Source organism: Lycorma delicatula, chromosome 5, assembly GCF_047948215.1.
Source record: "Lycorma delicatula isolate Av1 chromosome 5, ASM4794821v1, whole genome shotgun sequence".
NCBI lineage: Eukaryota > Metazoa > Arthropoda > Insecta > Hemiptera > Fulgoridae > Lycorma > Lycorma delicatula.
Window position 1 is genome coordinate 144,752,458 of NC_134459.1, and position 24,374 is coordinate 144,776,831.

The following is a 24,374-nucleotide window of genomic DNA, read 5'->3' on the forward strand; positions in this document are numbered from 1 at the left end:
AAGTGTGGTGCCGGTTCGGATAATATCCATCCAACATTTATTAAAAATATTCTTTTTGTACCATTTTTAACAGAACTATTTAATTTATTTCTCTCAACTGGAATATTCTATGAATGTTGGAAATTTTCATTTATAACTCTTAATAATGTAATTTTTTCTAAATTAATCACATATATCGAAATTCATTGCACTACAAAAGCATTTGTTTCTTGTCGGAAAATCTACTCGAATGAATCTAAGCATATATATTGAAGCTACTGTTGACTTGGTTACCGACATAATCTGAATTCAATTTATACTGACTCTGATATGATGTACTTGTAAGAAAGTTAGATTCTTTTGTTATACATGGTAATTTATTCAACCGGTTTTCCTGTTTCTTATTAATAGAATTCTATAAGCTAAAATTAATCATTCTATTTCCGATCCAATAAAAGTTACTTCAGGTGTCGGTCAAGGTACACATCTTGGTCCAAACGTTTTCATTATTTATACAAAGATTCTTGTCAAAAAGTTAAAACATTTTAAAAGAACTACTTGGCGATGATGTGAAAATTTATAAGCAGATTATATCACTGATCGACAGTTGTTACAAATTGATTTAGATTATTTAGTTGAATGGTGTAGAGAAAATAGAATTTTATTGAACTTTAATAAATGCTTTCACATATCTTTTCTTCTTTCCTAATATGTATGTTGTAATCTGTTCAATTATTAAACAATAAAACAATCCCCCACGGCCCAATGAGATGAGGATGAAATGAGGTTTAGTCTTGCACAGACTCAGGACGACCATTCCTGAGACGTGTGGTTAATTGAACCCCGACTATCAATGTACACCGATATCCACTGTCTAGTATTTAAATCCGTATAAAAGCAACTAACTTTTACTAGGATTTGAACTTCAGAACCTTCCGATTTCGAAAATCAGCTGTTCAACTGATTTGTGACAAGTTAACCACTAGACCAGCCCAATTGGCTGTTTTACATATATTTTGTTAGAGATACTTCACATTTTAATTATAATTCAGAGAATATTGTTTCAGGTATTTCAAATATCACGGATTTAGGTGTTAATTTTGATAAATTATCTTTTCAAATTAACATCGAATTAACTGTATCAAGTGCTACAAAAAAAATTAATTTTACCAAAAGATTTTCTAAAGATATTGATTATTTCGGACACTTATTATTTATTTTTTTAATTCATTCTTACTTATTGTTGTGTTGCATGGCGTCCACACACTACGGTCCAAAAATAACTACTTGAAAAACCTCGTCATTTTTTTTTTTACGTTACTCGGCATTTAGAACTGATTACCTGATGCATTATTCTGATAACAATTTTGTAGATATTTCTAATTTATTAATGATACCTATTTTAGAAACTGCTACAGAAAGAGTTGATCCTCTTTACACATACAATTTACTATTAACTCGTTATAACTGTCCTGAATTGCTAAAATCATTCGATTTTTAAATACTTGGTTTATTGTGAGGTAATATTTACTATTTTTACTTGTCCAGGCGGTCTAATTTATCGCTCAACTATTAGTCGTCTCATCAAACTTGTCTCATTAGCATTGCAACTGGCATTTACAATTCTAATCCCTACTCTATCAAATTACTTTCAGAAAATGTTTTGCAATATGAATGATTCATTTTGTATTTTTACCTAACAATATTTATTTTACTGTTATATTTGTATGTGTATGGGGGTAGTGGTGTGTGTGTGTGTGTGTGTGTGTGTGTGTCGGAACGCACCACTATATCGGAACGTACCCATCACTAGCGGAAAATCCCGATTCGTTAGTACATGCCTCATGGTGGTGAGGAGTATACTTATTACCCACCGGATTGTTCTAGTGGTGAATGCATCTTCCCAAATCAGCTGATTTGGAAGTCGAGAGTTCCAGCGTTCAAGTCCTAGTAAAGTCAGTTATTTTTATACGGATTTGAATACTAGATCGTGGATACCGGTGTTCCTTGGTGGTTGGGTTTCAATTAACTACACATCTCAGGAATGGTCGAACTGAGACTGTACAAGACTACACTTCATTTACACTCATACATATCATCCTCATTCAACCTCTGAAGTAATACCTGAACGGTAATTCCCGGAGGATAAACAGGAAAAGTGTATATATATATATATATAATATTATATATAATATTATTATAATAATATATTATATAATATATTATATTATATATTATATTATTATAATATTATTATATAATATTATTAATATATATATATATTAATATTTTTTTTTTTATTTATGTGATAGTTTTTCTTCATAAAACAATGAACTATAATAAAAAGTAGGCACCAGAATGTACCGATCACTATCGGAAAATCCCGATTCGTTAGTATGAATTTCTAGAGTTAAATTTCTAATTTAACTTTCGTTATATCAATTCTCATCATTCAAAAAACCATTATTTACACAAGAAGTAATCAATTTTTGATACCTAAATCTCATTCCGAGAAGCCGCCCGGCAGGGCAACCCACTCTCTAGCTGCGGGGGTGTGCCGAATATAAAAAGCTCTTTTTTCTTTTTTTTTAAATTTATTTATTTTAAATGTTTTATTTCTATTTTTATATCGGTTGAATTTTAACGGTTGAAATCAGGTACTTTTATTAACAATAACTGCTTTTCTTGATTAAAAATATTGCAAAACTAATCTTAAGATATGTTATTACAAATTTCAGAAAATGTATGCGCTCCTATTATGTAAAACACTTAAACGAGGGAGAAATTACTATTTTACTGTAATAAAATTTCATAGCAAAAGAATATTTTGAAATCGTTTTCTACGTAACCTATCACTATTATTAGTTCAGCTGTATGTAAATAAATCCAAAAGAGAAAAAAATTGTTTGGTTAAAAATAAAAAGAATAAAACCACTCCATAACGCTCCGCCCACTAACACCCATAATACTTAATACCGTTCGGTTTTGTCTACACGGATTATAGACTAGCTAATAATATAAGATAATATATCCTTTCAGTCGCTTCAACACTATTAACAAAAATGTTTAGAATAATTGATAGGTAGTACCACGTACAGTACACTTACCTCAAACACGATAGATGGTGCACCTTATAATCGATTGATAGTCCATCACTGTAACAAGATTTTATTAAATTTATTATTTTCTTTTCAATGAAAACCTCCTACCACACCCATTTAAACAAAAAACACAAACACACATCTATAAATACTTACACACACATACTAAATATTAAATATATCACATTTAACTATCTGTAAAATGTTTAGTAAATCTATTTGTGTGAAGAGGAGGGTAAAAAAAAAATCACGTGCATCATACCCGTTATATAATTATATACATTGTCTCTTTCTCTTTCTTCATGTGTATATATATATATATATAGTGAAAATCCCTTTCCTAAGACCACCCACATCCCAAGACTACTTCTGTATAAGACATCATCTTAATGCAAACGATATACACGTACCGATAATTATAGATACCCCTCTAATTAGAAACCTCATCTTTTCTGAAAAATTTAATAGAAATCTGCACATCTTTTAACATAAATAAAAAAATAACACCTTTGAACTGTCCAGGTATTTCTTTCAAATCGAATTATTATTATTATTATTATTACTAGTATTATTGTTATTATAATTATTATCACGTCGGGGGAGGCGCAGAATCGATCCTCAGCCCCGACACCTTTGGAATAACGGCTTACTGAGACTGGAAATACGGAAAAGTCGGCCTTGGTTGGGTACGCTGACGACGTGCTTCTTGTCGCAGACCAAGTGATGTGGTGTGCGCCCAACTGCGACTCATACTAGCGAGGCACACAGTCAGCGCCTGGCTGGACGACCTTGGGTTGTCTCTAGCCCTCGGCAAGATGGGGATCGTGGTTCTCCTCTGCTTGCTGATTGCGGATGAGGTTGTCGATGCCAAGCCGGCAGTGAAATACTTCGGTATGATAATTTACCGGAAACTCAACTTTGTTGAGCGGCTACGGAGAGCGGCTGAAAAAGCCGCGAAGGCCATAACCGCTCTCAGCCGGCTCTTGGCGAATGTAGTTGCTGATGTTCATGGTGCATTCCGATATGTTATACAGAGGGGAAGTGAGAGCCCAGGCGCTAAGATTTAAGAGAAACCGGTAGCGGCTCGCGTAGCTACAACGCACCGCTGTCTTACGAGTCACTTTCATGTACAGGACGGTTTTCGAGCCTGTTGTTCTGGTGGTCGCCACCAGAACAAAATACTGGTTACACCACTTCTAATGAGTTTAATAATGCATTTAAGATTATATTTCGGGAAGGTAAGAGGGATATTAGCACTGTGAATTATATTACAGAAGTAGACAAGTGTTTTCGTCAAGCTTTTATAAATTATTATTCATGCAAGGTTAAGGATTATTTGAGAGTGAGTAGGTGCTTTCGGTGCAATGGTTTAGGGCATGTAGCAAAGGTATGTAAAGGAAAGGAGCTTTGTTCTTGCTGCGGTAGTAAGGATCATCATGTGCGGGATTGTCTGACCAAGCAGAAAGGGAGGTCTCCACTCTGTATTTATTGTTCTTGAGGTGGGAGGTAGGCGTCACACGATTGCTGATCGGATGAATGTCCCACGTACGTTTGCGTGCGGGATATGCCGCGTATGTTTAGATTTTCACAATTACGTGGATCATGGGTTAGGTCTTCTGGAATTTCCTGTTTGAGTATACTATTTGTTTTGTTTATGATTTACATTTCACTAGAGGTTTCAACTAGTCTTCCGTTTTGTTTTTTTTTTTTTTTTTGAAGTGGAATTTATGTTTTTAATGTCATTATGTTTGTTTCGTTATTTTATTTTTATATAGGGTTACTATTATTAGCAGTTTTGGTTATTGTTATTTAGCCTTGAATGAATTGTTTTAATCTTTGTTATTCTTTGGGGTTTTGGGATGTTAGTGTTTTTTCTTGATTTATAGTGTTTGCATTAATATTATCGTTCTTATTACTCAAGTACTGTTTTGATAAATAATGAGTGGGTAGTTTTGCAGTTTTAGTGGTTTTAAGTTTTTAATCTCAGCATTTATTGTGTTCTGTCTTGATGTTTATGTTTTTGTAAATGTATGGTGTTTTGTAGTTTTGCGTTTTGTATAAATCTTTAGATTTTAGTTTTATTGGTGTTAGTGTATGTTGGTTGTTTAGTTATAAGCTCGTTGGCATTACGTGTTGGGCTCGCTCTGCCGTAGGGTGGGTTTGCGGAGCAGCTCAATCGGTAAGGTCTTATTTTAAGACTTAGCGGTTAGTAGTAGAATCTGGTGTAGGCGTTGTACACCAATGGGAATGACGCATGCGGAATTCGTATCGGTGGCATCCTGACTGAGGCAAGATTGAATATGTCCCGAAACCTTTGAGGATGACCTCCGGTAGAAGCCCTCAGGGCTTGGTACGGACGGAGTGGTGAGAGATCTGTCACAAGGCGGGTGTCTTCCCTTTGGGTTATGTCATACCATTGCAATTTTTGGCAAGGGAGCGCCAGGCAGCCTACAGAAGATGGCAGGCAGGCGAACATGGGGAGACCATCGCCGGGGAGGAATATATTTGCACGTTCCTCGCCTGGCAAGAGACCTGGAACCGAGAGACCAGAAAACGATGGACCACAAGGTTTATTCCTCTGGTCAGACCGTGGACAGAGCGGCGGTATGGCGATGTGGAGTTCTACATAATCCAGTTTTTAATGAGTCACGGGTACTTCCACGCTTACCTCCATGCTATTGGGAAAAAGCCGTCCCCAGACTTCTTTCATTGATCTGATGTACGGGACGACGCCCCATGAACGGGCGTCGATGGGACGTGCTCGATCAGTGGTGGATCTCAGTGCACTGTGCTCTCAGAATGTGGCTACGGTAATATGATCTGAGCAACTGGGAGAGTGCGGTTCGATTCGTCGGGGACATCGTCAGGATCAAGAAGGTCGACCTGCATCGTCCTGAGCCAGGTGGAAACTAGGTAGCGACTTTTTCAGGCTAGAGTAGGAGGTCTCGACCCGAAGTAATGTGTAAAACGGTTCCGGGCCGCGTCCGGTAGAAAGAGGAGTGGTTTTAGCCGGTAATTTGCCGCCAGCGGGAGCCTCGGCACTCTGTGCGTAAATTGCATTTCCACCTTCCTCCGCCCACAAAACAAAATTTATTATCATTATTACTAGAAAATAAAAAAAATTATTCTCTCAAGTAACCCACATTTTGATCGAACAGTTAACTTCTTCGATCGTATTCACGCACAAAAATACGGAAAATGGATAAGTTTGTTCTTATAGAAAATCTATACATGTTTTTGTACAGCTAAAGAGCTATGTGAAATCTAAAGATCTGAAATTTTAACTAAATTTTGTTTTTCAGCTTATCACCATCATATTATCAATAATAAAATCATAAAATCAGTAAATCATAATAAACCGAATTTAATTTTCAATCCCGGTAAAAATGCCTCAATCACCTGAAGAATTTATAAAATGGATGAATACTTGCTTCCCGGAAGGAACCTCGAACTTTCATCTGGGTTTTTAGAAGGTGCATCTGAGTGTATATAAACCATTTTCACACCACCCGTTTTCCTTATCGTTCCTTTCGGTGTCGTTCTAACTCTCAAAGATTCTTCATGCTGAGGATATGGCAACCTGCAACAGCTTTTCAGTTATTTGGTATGGGAAACTGTCAGTAGGCCGAATCGGAGACTGCCTTTTTTGTTCGGGAGTTACTCCATGAATCTGTAATACTTAAGCCGGATCTCCTAATCATTTACAAATTTAAACACTAAAATCTACCTCTTACTCAAAATTCTGGATCTTATATTATATTATTATATTATTATAAGATTATATTATTATATTATTATTACATTATTATTATACGGATTATATTATTCTTTTACACTTTGAAATTTGTCTACCGCTTGTCTCCGCAGCGGAAAAGAAAACCCCTTCAAATATAATTTTGATTCCCTTTCATCGAAGGAAATCATTTTCAGTTGGAAGTTATAATTGTAATTTAATGTCCTGCAGACATTATAATATTCAGTGCCTCGTACAATAAGAGTACAATATTAAGAAATTATAGAATCGACCCGATAGACTTATCGTTCGATATAAGATTAAACAGAAGAAAAAACTTTAGAAAAAAGAAAAAAGACAACGATAAAAGAAATCTGAGACGAACAAGGAAAAGTAGTAATCATAATCGAACAATATGGATTTGGAAATTATGCATAAGCAGCTATAAATATTAAAAGAGAAATATTTTGAACAGAAAAATGGCTGACTTTGTTAATGAAAAGGGGTATTTAATACATCAGACATCTGACACGATTGTAAAGTGAATAATTTCATGATTTCCATATAATTATTAATTTTTTATAACTAATTTAAACATATTTTTTGAAAACCATTCTTTCAATCTTAATTTCAATATAACTTTAAAAGATACAATAAATAAATATAAATAATATATATATATATATATATTACTTCAATATCCATGAAAAAACAATTTAAAAAAAAATTACTATTTAATGGAATTTAAATTGTTATCATATTAAAATGTGGTAATTTTATATAAGGTGTGACTGTATAAACGATATGCTATAGTTTATGTTGCTATCGGTTCCATCACTCATATTATATATGTCCAGGAATATATATATAATATATATATACGGAAAAGATATGTTATGCTATTCAAAATTTGATGGGCGGCAAATCTGTAAGACAAGATAAATCAAAGGTGAGATCTAAGACAAGTCAGGCCTTGTGTATAGCCTATGGGTTTAAAAGGGAGAAGGCAAGCGGTCTCAAGTGAAATTCCATTTTCAAATTAGTTAGATAATTACGTGAATATTTAATATAACATAAGAGTAGTATAATAATTACCAAATGGAGGCGGTAGCTCAGATTAGCGTTTGATTTATTTGACATTAATAATCCCTTTCTAGTCCCTTATTATTTCACGTAGCCCGTATACTAACAGTTCTAAAAACATTAAAATTCGTTCTTTTTTTATGTAACATCATACTTTTTAAATATATAATTGAAAAAAGTTTTCATTTTATTTAAATAAAAACAAAAAACAACAAATTTGACAAAATTATACTGATGACACTATCAATCAGACTGAACTTTTCATAATAATTTGGCTAATATTAATTTCAAAAATTGTATAATGCAGACAAAAATGTATAAAACAAGAAGTTTAATAAAAATTAAAACTCTGGATTAAATTCTTTTGATTCCATAAAGTTATAAAACTATTTAAAATAACAATAAATATTAAAATAGAATCATCCGTGTACAAATCAACTAATCTGCAGCCCTCAAATAATTAAGTACACTGATAGCAAAAAAACATTTTTCTAATGTTTCTCTAATCGTGATATCATTTCTTGAATTGTTTTTTTTTTTTTTTTTGCGTACAGTACAAATCTATTAATGCAATTGTTCTATCACTCTTATTTTTAAATAAATTACGTTAAAAAAAAAAATTAATGGAAAATGTATTTAAAATTTGTAAAATTTATAATTTTGCATGACCATAACTATGTTAGAATGATTTCGCTGATGCTTTTCTCTTATAATTAGCCTCAGGCACATCCCGAATTAATGTTCAACAGTAATCGGTTAGCATGTTAGTATTCAATTTCCCTTTATAGCGGCTTTTCATCACCGAAATGTCCAACGTTCACCGTGTTGGTCACTTAGGTCTCCAAGGTTGTCCGGGAAAAAATCAAGATGTGAGTGGAGGAAATGTATTTTCAAAGACATATAATTACATCCCATAGCTCTGTATTACGTAAGACGTTGATTAACAATATCGTGGTAATTGTCGGATTTTTGTTTGTCGAGAAAATGTTTGCAAACGTCTTCAAATGAAGCCCAAGCTGCACTTTCTACATTATTTAACATCGAGTTAAATACATCATCTTTGACCAACTCTCTTATATGAGGAACAACAAATATTCCTTCTTTAATTTTTCCTTCATTTACATTTGAAAATTTCTGCCTGATGTACAAAAAAAAATAGTTTTATCCTTCTTCATTGCTTTAACAAATTTTTTCATTACTCCTAGCTTGATATGGTGAGGGGTTAAAAATATATTTATTTTTTGGGTTCAACTAAGGGCTCATGAATAATATGTTTCCCATTTGGAGTTAAGTTGTCTCCTTTCTTCCACTCTTTGGTAACATAATGTTTATCCCTAGCTCGGCTGTCCCATTCGCAAAGAAAACACATGTACTTAGTATAGCCTAACAAAATAGCTATAATTTTCAATCGCCACATATGTTCCAGCTATGTTTTTTGTAATTTCTTTCTTTTTTATAATTTCTCCAGAATGTCTTTCATCACATGTATGTCTTTTTCAAATTAATACCATAAGCGATTGGTATAGAAGGATATTACCGTTGTGTAGTAGAATCACTTTTAAACTGTACTTTGACAAATCTGTGAAAAGGCAACAGTCCTCAGGTTTATGAACTTGTCCTAAGTGCAACATAAGCTCATCAATATTTGTGCAATAAACCAAATTATTTTCATCAATAAAGTACTGATAAAGTTCTTTTTGCCGCCTTCGAAAGCCCGAAATTTTTGTATTTTTTAAAAATAAATTCCAATCTTTCAGTTTTAATCCTAACAGTTCAGCTTGATTTTTTAATAAATTTAAATCCCTAACCCGATCATTTAATTCACCTTGTGATATAAGATAAGGCTTATTGGAAGATAATTCAAAATCAAAATCATTGTTGTCTTCTTCAGTACTGCCTGATCCTTCATCGCTGCTTTCGAAGCATACATTCACAGGTGGCTCGGGAAGTGGAATAACTTTACTGTAAGCACAGGCGTGATTGCAGATTGCAATGAAGGATACTTTACAGATGTTTAGATTTTTTAGAAATTCCAGACACACTTGTTAAACAAAAGTAACAATCGGTTACGTGATCTTTTAGTTCACGCCAAACCATACGTACAACAAATGCCAATGCCTTCAGTTTAACTTTCAGCCATCCTCTTAAATATACAGTACAATTAGTGCATACTATAATCAGGAGCACACGTCTTATCCTGATCACCAATTTTACACTGACAGTACAAATGATTTGCTTTTTTAATTAAAAGTGTAATGTTTTTTTTTTTGTATTTGATTTTACAGTAAACTCACCACATACATAACAAAAGGCATCCACATCATTTACACAATTTCGAGGCATTATGACACTGCGCTGTTAACAAACTTAAGACAGCAATAAGAATGAACAAAATTAATTCATTCCTAAATCTAGTGCTTAATACAAACAACATAGCTGTGTTTTCAGCTACATGTTTTGATCTGCACAAACATGATTAATATTGTTCATGAAGGCTCAGTCTTCAGTATTAGATATGTCATAATATGCGATTATGATACGATGTAATTCTTTGCCTAGTATTGTTTACTTATAGCTAACAAATTATGTTAAAGTTAAACAATAAAAAATGAGCTAACAAAATACAATATAGGAGCTTAAAATGCTAATTATACGATAAAAATGAAGATTCTTAGTTCATATTCGTTTTCAGCACCAAAAAAATAGATTAAAATCATGTATCGCATGTTAGGAAACAAAAATTATATTTATCAGCGATATTAAATCGTTAAATATTATTATAAATAAAATAAGCTCGTAGTATATGTGTTTTGATAATATTAATTTTAATAATCGAATAATCTTATACTATTTGGATAATAACTCATGATTCTAAAGAACGAACAACGAAACTGATATGAAACGTAATAACAGTCCGCTCCTTTTTAATTTAGGGTTAAATAACGTTTTACATCATTGAAATAAAAACAATTTACGAATAAAAATATAAACTACAGAAACGAATAAAAGCATGCTAGCTAGTCGCATTTACCATCGCCCCTGAGTATGAAGTTTAGTAACTTACTTCATAACCGTAATAAAGAATCAAGATATAAAATTATTTTAATCCTTAATCTATACATTTCAATCTTGATCGATCATGCCCATTTGAAAGGCGTAAAAATTATACTTAAAATAAATATACTGCCTTATTATCTTCTTAATAATCAATTTTCATCTCATCATATTTGGCAAAAAAATAAAAAATTTCATAGCATTTATGTTTTGGTAACATTAATATAGTAAAATTAAAAACGACCGCTATATCACGAAGAAGTTATTTGTAAACAGTAAAAATTTTAAACATTATATTAAATATTTATAAAGTATAAAAACATATACATTATCACCACAGTACTTTTTCCTGTACTCAGAATTTAATTTAATTAATTTTTTAGAAAATAATCTCTCTACTGAAATTAAAGATCATTTTAATAGTGGTACTTTTTTTCATTGCTACTCGCATTTTCTTTTTCGATTTACAAACAAACATTCCAGGATGTCTTCTTAATTTTTAAAAATAGTTATCGACAGAAATAACTATTACTTGAAAATCAGATGATAACTAGATGGATAACTTGATCCAAAACCTTCCAAATTTATTAGTTTTTACTTATGTTAAATCGCGTAGGTTTTACCTGTTAACTACGCAATAGGCAATTAATGTAAAATTTATTGTAATTATTTTAATAAATTTCATGGAAAGTAAATCTAAATTCGGTGAAAAGGTGGTTAAAGATTACTTTATTTTATATTCCAGTTTTATGAAGAAAAATATCAATAATAAAATGAAATTCTGAGGATTAAGAGAGGTGATCGAGGAAAACAAGATCGCCAGACTTTTAACAGTTACTATAAAATAAATTATACTTCGATCTTATCGGCAAAGAAACAACGTGACATGCGTACTAATTAATCGAAAAAAATTAAGGATTACTGACGCATTGACTGGAAAGAAAATTTAGAAAAAATAATATTTAATAAACGTTAAATAGAATATAACGGATTATTACTTACAAGAAAATACTGGATAATAAGGAACTGATGAATTTCGCAACACAACAAAATTATAAAAACATAAAACAACCATTTGTTATTTATCTATATTATTGTTCAAAATATGCTACACGGATAAACAAAACAGAAATTATCGAAAAGATTTTTAAAATTATTTCATCGGTGGTTAACGTAAAATGTTTTTAGTAACAAGGACTACGTATTATTATGCTGTGACTTGAGACGCCTATGTCTCAAAAATTAAAAATTTACTAAAGATGTTAATTCTAATATCGAAAACGTTGTAAACGGGCATAAATAAGATAAATCACAATTATGAATGCACAGAAGATTACTGTGGGAAGAGGATCCAATACCGGACATAAATCGAAAAAAACACGAAGTACAGTTTGGCCGGCTAGCCGATCATATTTTTTGGCCGGCTAGCCGATCATAATTTGCCAGTTAAGACTGCAATACTTGAAAAACGTTTAAATCTAAAACGACAAAAAATTATAAATATTTTAAGTATATCATAAAAGAACACCAAAATTTAGAAAGGGTGATTGGTATGATCAAAAGTGAAAATTATTTAAGAACATGAAAAGAAGTTTTAGAATCCTTTATTAGAAGGAAAAGTATACAGTAGCAATGAGGGAAAACAAATATAACACGACACAGTTAATTGACTACATAAAAAGTAGTGTTAGTTCATTTTCGTAACATTTACAAACTGTGTTGAGACTAGCAAGAAATGGAAAATAAAATATTTACTAGAATGCACAATTACCGGTTGTAGTTTTCCTCAAATCATTTGTAGTCATTGCAGTATTCAAAAGTTGTAAGTTAAACATTAGCCAGCGTGTTTACTCTTAAAAAATAAGAATATGGATGTTCCTTCTTAATGACGTAAACGATTTAACATGGGTACAGAGTTTGTGATGAGATTAACACGTAACAGAAAGTTTTGAAGAAGTTTGATCCCGGCTAAAGTCTAGGGGTTTGGCAGTTTTTATCGTAAAATATATAAAAAAAATAATAATTTAACGCTATTTGCTGTAACTAATGTACAAGTAAAAACGAAGAAAACCTCATTTTTACAACGTTTAATGCTTATATATAACCTACAGAAAATTATGGACGAGCAGTTAACGATAATTTGTAATGTGCTAATTTCCTCTCTCAGGTAATCGTGCACACATGTGTACGTAAAAGCGATTCAATTAATGTATTAGGAATGTGTGGAAAAAAATAATAAACCTGTACTACAATAAATTAAAAGTGTATTAATCAGCTGAATCTATGGAGGGATAATCATTATGAAATAAATAATTTGTTATATATTTAACCTAATTAACAGCTTTTCTAAGGTGAAAATTTTTGAAAAAGGAGCAACTTTACAGATAAGCGAATTCAATTAAATTACTTTAATTACAAATAATAAATTCTTGACGGAATAAAATAATAAATTGTAAGGAGAATTATAATAAATTAAACCGAAACAAATAAACATTTATTTATCCATTTAAAGCTTGCCTCCATAACACATACACCTACACGTTTAGGAAAGAATAAAAAAAAAAAGATATATAAAAAAGATGGAAATAAGATAAAGATAATATTTATTATCTTGTTTATTTTACTATTCGGGATCCAGCCGCCAACGACAAAACAACACAGAGAATCACGTTATGAAATCGTAATAATACTTTGAAAATTATTCTGCGACACATGTAAAAAATGAATATCTAACAACGTTTGCATGAATTTACTCAGTTATAACAACTTTTTTTTTTTTAGCCTCCGAGACCACCGTTAGGTATTGCTTCAGTGAACGAGAGGAAATGGCAATTTTGTAGCGTGTGAAAATGCCAAGCCTAACAGGACCGGGACTACCTTGTTTTAAGTAATATCAAAGGTTTATAAATTCGATCTTCGGTAGTAACGTATTTTTACCAGTTCCAACAAAAAATGTAAGTTATGTAAAAAAGAAACAGCTAAAGATCAGTGGTGAAAAAAAACTCGTCGCTAATTATTATAGTATAACAAGAAATATAGAGAATATAGAATTTAATACTACTTCGTGAAGAGGTCCCGAGTCGAGTATCGGTCAAGCATCTTTTCATAGGCTACCAATTTCTATCGAGCTAATGACCAAAGCTGTGATACCCGCTGTTTCATAGAAAAAGATTTAATAGTAAGTAATTGTAAACTAAGGATTTACGTTATAAATAATTTTAAATACATAATTTAAATAAAAAAACTTCGTATTTTTATAAAAATATTGAAGTTTCACGTTTGAAATTATTAAAATAAGATCAGTTCATGGAAATGTGTATTAAAATGAGAGTAAATTACTTTCAACGAAGCAAATTTAATAAATTAAAAATTTGAAAAAATAGAATTAATTTCATCTACCTTATTATTTTCAACAAAATTATTTTTATTTACTTAAAATTTAACTGAACAGTATTAAAAATTACTATTTAATTCTTTAAATTTCTTTTTTTTTAGACAATTAAATTGTAAGTAGATAGCTGGTTGCATTTAATTTAGTACAGGCTTCAAAAATTCGAAATCTTAAAAGTAATTAAATTGTTTTTTTACTCAATTTTTTTGTTTAAACACGATTTATAATCTTTCTTATTTTACATTACCTTTGGGTTTAATTTTATTAATAAATAAATAAATACATTAATATTGTGGCTGTCAACAGAAAAAATCAGCTTTAAACAATAAAAAAAATGCAAACCTTCAATTTTTCTTAAAACGTAGATTTTTTGAAATCTGTCCCAAAATAAAAATTAGTAAATTGTTAGTAGTTGTTCGCTTTTATAAACCGAAACAGACTTCAAAATTCATTTTTTCTTTTAATATACTTTATTTATTCCTTTGTGTAAAAACATAGCGATAAACAGAATAATTATGAATGTACGAGTAAGAAAGATTACATGGCTCCAACTGTCACAAATTTCGGTGTCCCTTCAACAACAAAAATTAAGAATAATTATTCAGTGTAAAAAATAACATAATCAAAGAACTACTAAACATTTATTGAAAAAAAAAAATTAATTATCAAATAAAAAAAAAAAATTAATTAATTAATTAAATGACAACTTTACTGTTACGTCAAGAAAACTGGCTCTGTCTTCGGAAATTATAAAAATAAAATTGAATTAATATAAAGAGTGGACGGCATTTATAAATTGATTTTAAAAACAATGATTTCAAGTTATAAGTAAGGAAAACTAAAAGAAAAATTAAAATTAAAATAAAGGATCATTTGGATCAATATAAATATACAAGACCAGAAAAACCGGCTCTACCCCAGGATTTCCTGAAAACTGATCATAAAATTAGAATATTAAAAATAATAGTTTCAAAACTGCACGTAATAAACAGGAATTAAATATCAGGAAAATTTTCTTTATCAGTAGTGTTGCAGAAACTTCATCACTGAACAACGATGGGTACTAATATCCAATCCAATACCTTTTATGAATTTTACACTTTTTACTAAAGGTTTTAATCGTAAGAAGGTTAACGGTTTTTTATGATTAAAGAACTCTTTATCTTTTAAGAAAACTCTTGTTTTAAATTTTCATGGGAGGGAAGATCTCAGCGACTGTGACTAGTTTACGGTTTACACTGCTATTTTATCTTTCTTGTGATAAAATTTCAGCTATCCGTCTTGCAAAAGAAGCGTGCATGAGAAGGTCATGGCGGGCAATTTGAAGGGAAGATTTCAGTGATTTGAATATTTTTTTGATAAACTTGCCCTTTCCGCTCAAAATGGCCATTTTTACTTCCTTGTACGTAGTAAAGAAAGAGTTGTGTTCACGAAAAATTTCAATTTTCACAATTTATTTTGATCATCCCTGAATCCATTTTGACTAGTTCCAGCGTGACGTCTGTGTACGTATCTCGCATAACTCAAAAACGATTAGCCGTAGGATGTTGAAATTTTGGATTTAAGACTGTTGTAACATCTAGTTGTGTACCTCCCCTTTCGATTGAATCGATTGAACCAAAAGTGTCTAAAAAGGTGGACAAAAAGTCCAAAAAATTTGGATTTTGGACTTTAACTGCAGTAACAAGCTCTCATTGACAGCTTTTCAACGATATTTCCTAAGTAGTACATATTTTCATTGGTTCCAGAATAATAGCCAAATAAAATTTTAAATAATGTATATTTAGATCTTACAACGTTTTTTTTAAATTTAAATATATTGATTTATTAATAATTATTAACCTCTGATTGTAAGAAAAGTTTTACGATAAATAATAATTCAGTATCAATAATAATAAAAAAATATATATGAAAAAATAACAGAAATTATTATTGAAATAAAATTTTATGTACTTTTAATTTAAAAAAAAAAATATGTGTATGTAATTTAATAGGCGTACAAGGATGTCATGTGGTTCCACATCAAATCATCAAATATTTTGCAGTTTTTCATAAATACTGTTTAGATACCAATTAATATTATTTCTTATTTTTTCGTTTATAACTTACAAAGTATGTATGTATGTATATATATATATATATATATAGTAGTAACATGTATATATATATATATATATATATATATATACATGCTACTGGGTGCCAGCTATACTGGGTGCTAGCCCATCAGGGCTCCGCACCCTGAACCCCGCTCCCTGGATCCCGACGCGTTCGTCAAAGTTGTGAGAATATTAAATATTTTAGATACATTCATTAAAAAAATAAAATTAGTCATTTTACTTAATTATATTTTTGTTGCCATGGTGACAGAAATATGATGAAGTAAAAAGATTAATTTTTGTTTCTTTAATCAATATCTTCAATATCTTAAACCCCACGGGAGCTAGGGCCTGGATCCATGATATAACAACAACCTTCCCTAGGATAAAACGAAAGTATCTTTAAAATTGAAAAGCAATCGCTCAGTTGGTTCTCGCTTGATGCTGTTGCAAACAAACAGATCCGCAAACGTTTACAATTATATAAGTGTATTACATACATAAACAGTATGAAATTTCATCATTAGTGTTATTAAATTTCACATACTTTTGCATAGATAGATATGACGGGATTCGAAGTAAAAATATTAATTAAAGAAAGAAATTGTTGTGCCAGATGATATGAAATATCAAATATTACAAGTTTATTGAATCAAAAAAGAATATAAATATAAATCAAAGAAGTTACATTTTGAAAAGAAAAGGAAATTAAATTATGATCCTAACACTTAGTGAAAAAGAAATATCATAAATTTTTTTTAAGTTTTGACATTTTTAAAGATAAAGATAGATTAATGGAAGATTAAGATGCGAGTAGCTTCTAGTGGTCGACCGGAAAATCCTGCTCCCAGAATTATAAAAATATTAGCGATGAAATTATGTGAACCTTTTTTTGATAATAAAAAAATATAATTATCTGTATCAGTTCAGATAAAAATCGTGTCAGGCTTGAATCATCATCGTCCTGATAGCCGCCGGTCGAAATCAGTCAGGAATGATGATGGAATTGTGCAGGCGGACGATCTTTGAATGTCATCGGTATCCTTGCTGCTTCCTGTCCCTGATGATGACGACTGTCCTGAGCGGAGAGAGTGTCGGAGAGTCTTGCTAGAGAGCGAGTGAATTTTTTCTGGATACCGCCGGGGCTTACACACTTTTGTTATCAAAATCAATTTTTCAAGGATCATTTATATGTATATAAGTATTATAAATTAGCTTATTTCAGTCTTTAGCAAGTAGAATATAAATCATTCTTATAAAATACCGCAAAATTTTTAAATTTGTTATTTCGTATGCACGATTCTGTTAAGCAATAAATAAACTTAAGACTGACGTTTAAAGACATGTAATTGAAAAAATTACAATAATTATCGACGTACAAATTATATTTTTTACTATTTCAATAATTACTATCATTAGCTTTAGTATGCAGACTTGCGTAATATTATTTTTGTAAAGCTTGGTGAATTTTTTTTTAATTTTTATTTTATAGACCGTGTGAAAAGATGCTTGTTAGAAAAGGTTGACTGGGTTATATGTTATATAAGTAGGTAGTATAGAGTAACATGGCCGGGAGCAGTTTTTCACGCTGCTCTTCAGTTAATCTGCTGTTCTCGTGTCTAAAACACCTGGTGTGATAACTTTTTCTTTCTCTTTCTTTTTTTCTTAATTTTTATCTTTTCTTTATACTATCTGTACATTTTACCCTTTTATATATCCCTATTTCTTATCATAGATCTTAAGGATACTTTTTTTCTTTATCTATATAGACAGACCTATATCACCACTCTTTGACAGATTAGATATGTATAATAATTTACGTATCATTCAGACACGTTTTAAAAACATGTTTTAATTTATTACTGGGTGAATAACGATAATAATAAAATATAAGTAAGGATTGTAATTCAACAAGTAATAATAATTCTGTACTTATCAAATTAATAAATGTTCGCATTAATTAATTTTTTTTTAAGTCTATGCTCATTTAACGGCTACCAAAACCGTGCACTTTATTGAACGAAATATTACCGAAACGACGAATTTATAATCGGGGAATATTTTTCGACCATTTATACCTGAACAATCTTCGACTGCGTCGCGCACTCGTACCTGACTGTATATGTGTGTTGATTATTTTTAGGACCCCACGTAAAAGATAAACGACCTTTGTTTTTTTTTTGTCTTCAGTCATTTGACTGGTTTGATGCAGCTCTCCAAGATTCCCCATCTAGTGCTAGTCGTTTTTTTCGGTATACCTCCTACATCGATAACAATTTGTTTTATATACTTCAAACATTGCCTGCCAGCACAATTTTTTCCTTATACCTGTCCCTCCAATATTAAAGCGACTATTCCAGTCTGCCTCTTCTTTTAACTATATTTTTACAAATGCTTCTTTCTTCATCAATTTGCCGTAGTCCCTTATTCATTTGTCACTTTATCCATCCATCTGATTTTTAACCTCTCCTATAGCACCGCATTTCAAAAGCTTCTAATTTTTTCTTCTCAGGTCACTCCGATCGTCCAAGTTCCACTTCCGTATAAAGCTATGCTCCACACATATACTTTCAAATGTTTTCCTGATATTTAAATTAATTTTTAATGTAAGCAAATTATATTTCTGACTGAAAGCTTGTTTCGCCTGTGCTATTCGGCATTTTATATCCCTCTTGTTTCGTCCATCTTTATAGTAAATGTATTTTCCGAATAACAAAATTCTTCTAACTCCATAATTTTTTCTGTTCCTATTTTATTTTTAATGTTTCCAACTACATTATTTCTACTACATTTCATTACTTTGAGACGACCTCATAATGTATAAAATATGCATCAAAAGATAAAAGACAGAGAAGATAGATTTAAATCTATTTTAGGTATTTTTTATTATTTTTATTTTTTTAAATACTTAACCCACCATCATATAATATTGAAATCTGTCCGTGAGAGTATGTTGTAGAAATATTTTTTAGTCTGTGATAAATATCACAATAAAAGGTTTCCGATACTCTTTCTTTAATGATATTAAAAATGATTTTTTTTTTATATTTCTTGTATGTTCAGCATAAAAGTAGATTCGTAATTTCTTTAAATTCTCTTTGTTACAATATCAACTTCGTACAGTCAAACTGTATTAGCTGTCTGGAACGTCTCATTAAAAAATGTAAAAAACAAAATTTATAATATTTATGTTAAATAAATTAATTATCTATGATAACGTTTATGAATTTAATTTTTAACAATAATATTTTGTGATAATATTCTTTTTTATACATTAGCGATTTCGAACTACAGAGTGGGTGTAAAATCACTTTAATTTCAAAAGGTTATTTCTCTCCATTAAATAAGCAATTCGGCAAAGGAAATTGTTGTAACGTGCTTTACAGTAGTAATTGCTATTAATTCTCTCAAAGTTACAACTTGATGAACTTTTAGTATTTTGCATATATTTTCATAAACAAACAGTTATATTTTCTCCTGGTTTTCGTTAGAAACGGGGAGAAACATCGGATATGACTTGGATTCTATTTTCAAGCTTATCTAGCGTCTTAGATTTCATCCGATAAAACTCTTCTTCGGCTCACCTCCATAAAACGTAATCGTAGGGGTATTACGTGCACAACAGGATATTCTTTAGGCTTCTGACGGCCCATAGAAAGTCCTGAAAGTGCTTATCGAGTGAACCCTTAACCGGTAAGGTAATATATATTGAGTAGAACATCTTTTTTTTTGCATATACACTAGTTTATAAGCTTGTTCCCGTACAGAAATTGTCGTCTAAAAACATTTATAGAATTTGTGTAACGTTCAGCCTCGCATTAGATAGTGTCCAATAATATGATGCATGTAATACCCCGCTTAGCTGTCCGCTTGTTCTGTACGTATTCTTTCAAACGCGTTTCAGGAATGAAGATAAACGAAGTTTCGTACTTAAAAGACAGTTCCACAGCTCTAAAGAATGTTTTCTTTCGTAAGCTCTGGCAACAGTGGCTTACATTAGAGTTTAAGACGATGTTCATTATAATGTCTACATACATTTTTTTAAATATATACTCGTAGGTTTAAAAATAGAGATTTGCTTTTCACATTAGTAAAGGGTTTCCAGCGATACAAGATTATGAAAATTTTTTAACATTTCGGAAAAAAAATGTAATTATATAAAAATTCCATTTTTAATTAAACAAGTAAAATGTATACCTTCATCCAAGTATGTATTATACTTTAAACACCGGATTAATTATAACTTCATAAGAAGAATCTACATCTCTGCCACAAAACTATCTTTATAAACACCTTATTATACGCTTATCGAATACAAACAGCATACTCCATCACGAAATGCAAATCCGCCTACCTATTAACATAAGCCGCACATCTCTTTTACCACATCTCTTTTTAGCACAGCGAAACATAATTTATTTCTTAATTCTCTGAATTTGAGTCCCGATTCAAGATATTTGAGGCAAAATAATTTAATCTCCATTAAATCCAATCTTCGAGCAAGAAGTTATAGTTCGGGTAATAAAAGCAAAAACAAGATCGTGGGCGTACAGTCAGTATAATGGCACGGCTTGAATATACTTTTAATAACATTCGATTTTACTTTACTACAATGGATTCACACAGAAAAAAATCTACCGATATTGGAGAAAGTATTTTTACTTTTTTTCTAATTTTATCACTCGTAAAGGATGTTAAAGTATATTTTTTTTTATTTATGTGTACTTTAGAACACATTATGTGTACTAATTCAGAATCTAACCGAATTACTAGTTTCAATTTTCTTCCAAAAACGATTAATAATCGTTTCAGAATACCGGAAAATTTCTTTAGCTTTATTGTATGATATTAGATAACGAAGACAGAACCAAAAAAAATAATTACTTTCTATTAACAATATTTTAGGCATCAGTATAAAAATATACGAGTAGATTTTTAGGCAAGAGCTTAATTCCGTATAATCACGCGAGAATTAGGTAAAATAATTATTCTACTCGTAAATACATGAATAGTTTTATTTATCGAATAAAATCAATATTTACCCTCTTTGTTTTTAAAAATATTAATGAAAATTATATCACATAGAAATGTTCAACATCAAAATAAGGATTCAGTAATAGCATTTAGTTTTATGAGTGAGATCACTTTATAGGAAAAAAATTATAGAAAAAATAGACTAATATTATATTTCAAAAAAGTGTCATATGCTGCGGTAAAAAAATGGTGTAAAACATGAAAGGTAAAACGTGAAACTTGATGAAGCATTTAAAAAAAGCAGACGGGCAAACAAGTGTGAAAAAATTTTCCGCTTTTAAAAATTAAAATTATAAAGGGAAAAGGAAACATATCGATCCGAATGTTATTTTCATTTCTTAACAAATATCTGAACAGCTCTAATTCAGTACGGTAACTAAGTTTTTATTTTATCCTGTCTGAAGTAGTCAAGTAATTTTAATGGTGTAAAAATGTTAAATAACGCGTATTAATTAATGATGATTATATTTCAATTAAAATACCAATTTCTCAGTTTTTTACACAAATACGCAAAAAACAGTGTAATTTTTTAGGGAGTCTGTATGTATGTTCCACCGTAGCAACTCAACGGCCGAACTGGATTTAGATGTATGATCCCGCGTTGGAATGCTTACGTTTCCGGGACTGCCGGTTGCAGCACAGACTTTAATGAATTGAATTAATGAACTGTAAACTGTGTAATCCTCTGTCACTGTGTTAGCTGGATTTGAAGTGAATGAATCAAATCAATAGAATGAATAAAATAATAGAATTAAATTTACGTTAAAATAAAATAAAATATTAAATAAATTTAAAAAATGTCTGTTTAATAATAATGGGCTTCCCGTGGGGACTGCGTATGAGGCTAGAGTGGTGAGATGATGTGAGCACTTCGTGCGAAGCTAGAACAATCATCACGATCAACTGGTAACAAACGGGGTGCCTCTGGGACGCTGTTTTGGGAGGTACAATGGGTGTTCTTATAATACCTCTGCAAAAAATCGTCCGTTTTTTAAAATTCAAACCGGATATTTGTTAGTAGGTTGCAAAGGCGGCTAACCTTTGCATACATCAGGTACACTCTCGATCTAACAGATCACGATTATTCAAAAATTTTGTTATATCTTCGCAATCGATCTACCGATTTTCAAAGTTCAAACGGAATATTTGCTTGTACAATACAAAATCGCGATGGAACCAAACCAGAAAAAAGATTAACTGATATTCTTCAAAAATCGAGCGGCCTGCTGCGCTACGCCCAGAACAGTTTGAGCCCGGTGAGCTCCGACAAACGATCTTTGAAGAGTTTGATGACAGTATGATTACAAGTAATGCTGCCGGCATCGGATAGAGCTCACCATTATCGAATTTGATGCTTTAGGGGGACAGGGTAAAGGAGAGAACGGCGTATGCTGCCACTAATATTGCGCTGGTCTATGACGGTGCAGAAACTACAACGGACTACCCTAGATAGAGCTGTCGTAGATCTGAGCACTCACTCTTTGCCAAGGGCAGGCCTAGCGCTGAGTAGTGCGAGACAATTGGAAAGTTTGGATCCCAGAAAATTTTCGTATGATCCACACGATAAAAAGTATCTCCTCCAGGAACTCAACCGCTTGAGAAAACTGCAGGATTGATATATGCCAGTTAAATAAACTGAAAGTTATATAAACGTTAATACATTATATCATAAGTTTTCAAATCGTAAATTTTTCTTGGTGATCACTAAATTGTATTAAATAATTTTAAAAAAATTATTTTTATTGCCAAAAATATTTTTTAAATATAAATAAATTGAACAAAAAACGACAACGAACTAAAAATATGGTACGGAAATATTTAAATATATTCGGGGTGCTGTGAATATAATTGTCCTATATTAAGGAGATCTAAGAGTAATTATCCTATACTAAAATATTATCCTCGATTGCATTCAAAACTTTTCGTTGGACAAAATTTTCTTATCGATGTAAGACCTGGTGAGAACTTAATCATTACAATAATCTTAAATGCCTGTTATTTCTACAACATTAAAAATATAAACAAATTAAAACTGTCTGAAAGTTGATTGGTCACCCATTATATAATTAATTAAATACTGCATAACGATGTTTAGTCCTTTATTTCCATACATTGTTTTTTTCTTTTTTTTTTTTTAGTTCGATTTATTTATTTTTTGGCATTCGTGTTTTTTAATTTTTATAACAGTTTCCATCATTTACAATATTAATAAATTATATATTTTTTGTTTTATGGAATCAAAATTCTAGAAGAAACAGTTACAAAGACATATATCCGATGGGAATTTATAGCTATATCGCTTTATTAAAACGTTACGTCAATGTTTATTTATTTATACATCATTATAATTTTTTTTAAGCACGAATAAAAAGCACGCCTTATAATTATGTAATCAACAGAATGATTTTTGAAAAAAATTAATTTATAAAAAAAGTTCAACAATATTAATTTAAACCTAATTCGGGTTTATTAAATTTACAAAAGGCTTTTAGATTTATATGATGAAGAAAAACTCAATCGAGATCGACAAGATTACACCTAAGGAACTTTTAGAATAAAAATCTGTTGTTTATACCACCTGACTTCCTTGTATATCTATTAAATTACATACACATATTTTTGCTGCACTTCATTTAAATTTATTTCATTTGAAAGTGAGATACGATCTTCCAATTCTTTAATATGTGGACAGTTACACAATTGCATTGCGGTGGACACCACATGCATCACATTTTTTTGTGGTGCGGTATCAGCATTTTATATTACTTAATATATTAATTTTGTTTCACGTCGCTCAAGTAGTTATGTGGTGTAAGTGAGAATGTGTCGGATCCGTAACCATGCACACATCGGGGTTCGAATCCGACTTCATATACATATTTTTTTGTAACTTTTTTTTT

General features: G+C 30.9%; 1 long non-coding RNA gene across 1 annotated transcript in view; it reads right to left on the minus strand.

Annotated features, from left to right (window-relative positions):
* Window positions 1-3,102: 3,102 nt before the first annotated feature.
* The window catches only part of LOC142324706 (uncharacterized), a 43,520-nt gene continuing 22,248 nt past the window's right edge, over window positions 3,103-24,374 (minus strand). The window contains exon 3 of the long non-coding RNA XR_012756364.1: window positions 3,103-3,134. This is a non-coding gene — a long non-coding RNA (uncharacterized LOC142324706). The remainder of the gene's footprint in view (window positions 3,135-24,374) is intronic.